The following is a 6,650-nucleotide window of genomic DNA, read 5'->3' as shown; positions in this document are numbered from 1 at the left end:
TTTTTGGACTAACTTTAATATTTCATTTTCTTGAATTTTTGGTCTTTTGAATGGGCCCCAGGCAACTTGGGCCTGTTACAGCTTATATAGCACAAATATGAAGACATTTTAAAGATTAATACAATACAGTAAAAGAAAATGGGGTTTACCAAGTTGGTTCTAACATCCAATTCCCCATCTACGGAGGATTGATGTGGTAATATTAGTGAATGGAATTAGAAACAATCAGTAGTGAAAGGAGATGCCAATGCTTCAAAGGATCAAAAATCAAACCAATCTTATATTTGATAAATATCGAATAAAATATCAAATCTACTTTATATTTAATTTTCGATTGCGTAGCTGACTAAGTATTAGTTCGACTAGTATGGATATTGTTGCCGATATAGGAGGACGTAAGTTCAAATGCGTTAAAATGCACTATCCTCCTATTTATGGATTGGGAAAGAACTTTGGGTAGTTTTAGACATTGAGCCAAAAATAACAAATATCCCGAACCTGGGTGATCTATTCATGACTAGGATGAAGTTTGGGTGAAACTAAGTGGAGGTCCGCACCGACTGATGTTGAAGAATCAGCAGATGAGCTGTGGTTGGAGGTGAAATGCCACTCGAACTCAAAGCTAGTTGGTTCTCTTTAAAATGCGTTGAGGCACAGCAGTTGACTAGACATCTAAAGGTAAAGCACTATTTTGGTGCGGGTTGCGAGAGTGATACTAAAAGTCGAGGCAAACTCTAAATACTATATATGACCTCAAAATAATAGGGGTCAAGGTCGGCCAGTGAGACGATGAGGGATAAGCTTCATTGTCAAGAGGGACACAACTCGGATCACCAGCTAAGGCTCCTAAATGATTGCTCGTTGATAAAAGGAGGTAGGGGATAAAACAATCAATTAAAAAAGATCCTCTACTTCCAATTAAGAATTTATTAGGTCCTTTAAGAACAACCCCTAAAATTGTGAATTTTTATTCATCATTTTACCCTTTAATAACTCATAATCAAACCTTGATAGCGAAAGACAATTTAAAACAGGCTTTTCAAGTACTTAACTATTATTTAATAGCTGAAAATAGGAGAATTTATAATTTTGATCCATGTTGTAACAACTTTTTGAATGCAGTCAATTTGAATTGGTATTTTCCCCAACATGATTATCATCATAATTATTGTGAAGAAACGTCCACAATAATTAGTCCTGGACAGTTTATTTGTGAAAATGTATGTATAGCCAAAAGCGGACCACACCTAAATTCAAGTCAAGTTTTTATTTTTCAAGCTGATTCTAAAGTAATAAGATCGGCTAAGCTTTATTTGACGACCCCTATAATGAGATTGTTCAAAAAAATCAATTATGTTTAGTAATTCAAATATATTTTTTTAATTTAATACTAAAGAATTTAAAAGAATTGATGACATATAGATTTTTTTTTAGTTAAGAACATAAAAAAAAGATAAGTTAAAAAAATGAAGAAATTAAAACTCAATTATTTAAAATAATTTCATACAATAATTGTGGATATTTGTATATATTTTAAAAAATTAAAAATTGAAATTTTATATATCTAGTTATTTCAAATACATGTTTATGATAGTTTTTAAATTTAATGATTCTAAAAAAATTAAATTAAATTAAATGATAATGTTAATTCTTTAAAAATCTAATGATAACAAATTTTAATATTACAATAAATAATACTTATCTTAATGATAACTAAATGATATTTACATTTATGATAATTTTATATATTTTTAATTTTTACATAAAATATTTAAGTAAAATTTTAAAAATTTATATAACTATTTCAATTTTTAGTGAAAATTTTAAAATTTATTTATTTAACTGACCAGATTGAATTATATTAGAATATACTTGCTTCATTTAAAAATAATGTAAAATTATAGCTGGGCCATTGGTTTGAGACTTAAGGAGTGGGCTTTTCATCTAACTTATTCATTTTTTGTATTTAAGGACAAACTGGGGAGCTGCTTCTCTTTTGATGTTCATTTTCCTTTTTTCTTTTTTAATAGTAATAATAACTTATAATCTCATATATAGTAATTTTATTAACATTATTTCATAAATTATATATTATTAATTCCACAAACATAATAAAGAAATTAATACATGCCATGAAATTTATAAATACATCAAGATTACAATGATTTTGTGAAATACTCTCTTACATCATTGCACTCCAAGATCGATTAACCAAGTAAAATAGGCTCAAATACTCCATGCACCAGCTATTTTATTTTACTTTTTTCGAAAAAGAGAATCGACTTTTAAAAATGAAAAGTAAGAGTCACCACCGATCTTTTATTAAGGTGTGACCGGTTCACCATTAAAATGATTTTAGATCTGCGAATTTTGAGAAAACAGGTTTGGGAGTCGGTTACACACGAGGAAGAGTTAGCACCCTCGTGACGCCCAAAATTGGTACCGAATTGATTGTTTAATGTCTTAATGTCGAAATTTTGAAAAGATTTTAAAATACGATCTTTGAAGTTTAAATTTGAGTAAATAAAAATGAATAATAAGACGGACTCATTTTGGAGAAATAAATTGCCACACCCAGTGAGTTAGGGTGCAACAATTCGATCTTTGGAATTAAATGTGTACCCCTTTTTTAAGAAAATCATGTATTCGAAGAAGGATATTTGATTATTTAAGTCAATCGGGAAATCCAAACCCAATAAGTTAGGGATCAATTTTCTCAAAATTCTTAAACATCAAACATTGCCTTTACTTTAAAATTAAGATAACAAAATGTCGTATCTAGTAAGTTAGGATCCAACATTTTGAAATCTTAGGAATTTTATTGTAGAAACCATGAGGTTTTTTTTTTATTACCCAAGAGACGCTTAATTACCCGAATTCATCAGAAAAATTGAAGCCCAGTAAGTTAGGGCACAATTCTCTCGTAAATTCTAAGTAATAATGCATAATAATTTTAGAATAATAATACACAATAACTTCAAAGATATGAATACATAATACATGATGAAATAAAAAAATAATGCATCATAAGTTTAAAATAATAATAATATGTAGTAAACTCAAAATATAGTACATAATCATACGATAACTCTTATGTTGAAGTATAAATATAAAAAATAATATTAGATTTAAAATTACCTGCATTTAAATAATAATGGGATAATAAATATTTAAAAATATATATATAAAACAACTTAATAATGGTCAAATTTTAACTTAAAGCAGAATTAAAGGTAACAAATGGAAATAAATCAAAATGCGGGGGCTGAAACGAGATACGCGAATAACAGGGGGACCAAAAGGGAAATATTCTCGTCCCTCAAAACGCGGCACTTTAGCGTGGATTAAAATGAAACAAAAGTGAAATAAGAGATTAAATTCGAAAATAAATAAAAGTACTGGATTGAAGCGCCCTTGAAAAGTGGAGGGACCATTTGCGCAAATAAGCCATTGAGATGAAACGCGCGGATCCTTCCCTCGGGTCAAGTCACCGCGCGGGTTGCTGGGGTTAGTCGGCCAATACGACACCGTTTAAGGGCCACTAAAACAGGCCCTAAACGGTGCCATTTTACACGCTATAAAAGGCCCTCTTGTTGAAACCCTAAAAAAACAGTATGTTGAAACAGACCCTAGCCTTACTCTCTGCGCCGCTTCGGCAAAATGCCGTCCCAGGGCCCTCTCCTCTCGCCACGACTCCGATCACTACGGAGGAAGCAAAGGTTCGCCCCCCCAGGTACGCTTTCCCCTTTCTTTTTCTTTTAACCGAAAAACACAAGATTCAAGAAAGGAAAGTAAAGAAAAAATAAAAGCGAAATAGAAAGAAAAAAACCTAGAAAATCACCTTTTTTATTTTTGTATTATCGATTGTATTGTGTGTGATACAATATGCCTCTCCCTCCTTCGAATACAAAATGAATGGCTTTTCTATATAGCCGGATTTTACAGATAACAAAAAGAAAATAAAAGAAAAATCTATCCTCAAATCCCTCTTTTTTCCTCTTATTTTCTCTATTTTTCTTTGATTTTTACTCTCGATTTCTACTTGTTCTCTGTTATTTTTTGCTGCTCCTGTGCGTTTCTGCAGGTACGGATGTGCGTGAGCATGCGTACGACGTGGTCCCTGGTGGTGGCATGGCTCAGCTCGGAGGCGTGGCTTTGAAGCAGTGGCGCTACACGCGCGCGAGCGCAACACGTGCGAGGGGTAAGCCTGGCTCAGTTGCGGCACTGGAGGCTTACCCTAGCTGCTAGGGTTTTCTGACTTCTTAGCTTTGGGCTTGTAATTTTTGAATTGGGCCTGTGTTAGGCCATTTGGGCCGGTTTGGTTTTGGGTTGATTTAGAATGTTTAATTGTTTTTTATATTTGATTTTATTTTATTGACGGGCCCGGGAAAATTGGGCCTATTACAGCTGCCCCTCTTTGCTCATTGTCGTGTAACGAGAATAGAGCAAAGACTAAAGATGACCAATTTTGCCCGGTCGTGCTAGACCTTGGTAGTCTTCTTCTTTAAGTAGCTTCATTCCATCCTACTGCATCTTCAGAGGTATAGGAATTGGTGCTTCGATCCACTCCACCGCAACGTCGGGGAGATAGGATTTGTGGCTTAAATCTGCTTCCTTACTCCTGCGGAAGATAAGATTCGCAATCCCATTCCACTGCTGACCAGGGACATAGGACTAGTGGCTTAAATTTGTTTCCCTACTCATGGGGAAAATAAGATTCACCGCTTAGATCTGTTTCCCTACTCTTGGGGCAGATAAGATCCGCCGCTTAGATCTGTTTCCCTACTCCTGGAGAAGATTAGATTTGTCGTCTAGATCTGTTTCCCTACTCCTAGGGAAGATAAGATCCGCCACTTAGATCTATTTCCCTACTCCTGGGGAAGATAAGATTCACCGTTTTCGATCTGCTCCACTGTCAATGCAGGAAGGCAATATCTGCTATCTTTAACCAGCTCCACTACAACCGATGGAGGCAAGGCTTTGTTTTCAAACTGCTTCGCTGTTAACGCAGGAAGGCAAAATCTACTCCTTTAACAGCTCCACTGCAACCGATGGAGGCAAGGCTTCATTTTCTATCTGCTTTACTGTTAATACAGGAAGGCAAAATCTACTATTTTTAACCAGCTCCATTGCAACCGATGGAGGCAAGACTTCATTTTTGATCTGCTTCGCTGTTAATGTAGGAAGGCAAAATATGCTATCTTTAACCAGCTCCACTGCAACCGATGGAGGCAAGGCTTCATTTTCGATCTGCTTCACTATTAATGTAGGAAGGTAAGATCTGCAATCTTTAACCAGCTCCACTGCAACCGATGGAGGCAAGACTTCATTTTCTATTTGCTTCGCTGTTAATGCAGGAAGGCAAAATATGCTATCTTTAACCAGCTCCACTGCAACCGATGGAGGCAAGGCTTCGTTTTTGATCTACTTCGCTGTTAATGCAGGGTTTTCAACTCAAATCCCCTTTTGCCTAAGGTGCCCTTTGCGGGTTTTCCCCTTAGCCTCTCCATTTTTACTCTTTCATTTTTTTTTTCATTTTCATTTTTCATCTTTTTTTTTTGAACTTCATTGTCTTGCAATACAGTGACAAACCGTGGTGCCTGATTTTGAATTGATTACAACCCTCAGCTATCATGCTGTCACTCCAGTTCAATGTATTTTCCAATACCATCCTCTTTGGAATTCTATATCGGCATATGATGACATTGACGCATGCAGTAGCCTTTACCCATTTGATGAAGTAATTAATAATCTCAATAGTGAAGCAATGCCCATTAGAAGTCTTCGATAATGGTGATGTCCATGCCCTATTTTGCTCAAAATTTGAGTCTCCCTTTTTGGGTTTTCAACTCAAAACCACATTTGGTCACAAAGTGCCCTTTTTGGGTTTTCGCCTTGGCCTCTCCTTTTCTTTTCTTTTTTCTCTTTTCATATTTTGTTTTGACTTTGATTTTTTCTCTTTTTGCTTTTGACTTTTATTTTTTATTTTTCTTTTTTTTATTTTAATTTTGATTTTGATTTTGATTTTTTTTTATTTTGAACCATTTCGATCAGAATAAATGTTTTTCTCACTTTCATCTTGTATGCGAAAAAAACCCTCTTTGGTATCAGGTTTCTTTCATAGAGCCTTCTAGGGCGAAACTACGATAGAAAAATTTGGATCCTCCTCTTCAATCAGGATAAAATCCAACAAAACTTGAAGAGATAGAAACCCGACTTCAAACAGGCAAAGCTATACTGATTAACAAGAAAGGCATTGCCCCGGCAAAGAATTTTCATTGCGTCATTCACACTGTAAATTTTTTCATTGTGCTGTCGGGCAGATTTCATTATCAGCACTTAACCCGGCATATTCTGGTATGATCATACAAAGACATCTTTGAGCTCTAGAGGTCACTCAACAAGGTGTTGCTTCGTCTTTGTAGTCAGGTCAATCCTGATCTTCACCAAGTCCACAATTCCTGATGATTCCTTGTGAGGTAGGGTCTGTCTATCCTCTTGTTCAACCATCCTCAAAAAGTCAGGAGATAAGCTACAATCTTTGTCATTTTCAAAGTTATGAGATCCGTCTAAACACATGCCTCGCTCAAGAGAAAAATCTGAGTCTGTTGCAGTGTTATTCATGTCATTGATATCTAAGGACCCATAGC

The sequence above is a fragment of the Gossypium hirsutum genome, chromosome D02 (genome assembly GCF_007990345.1).
Source record: "Gossypium hirsutum isolate 1008001.06 chromosome D02, Gossypium_hirsutum_v2.1, whole genome shotgun sequence".
Taxonomy (NCBI): domain Eukaryota; kingdom Viridiplantae; phylum Streptophyta; class Magnoliopsida; order Malvales; family Malvaceae; genus Gossypium; species Gossypium hirsutum.
Note: the sequence above shows the minus strand (reverse complement) of the source record.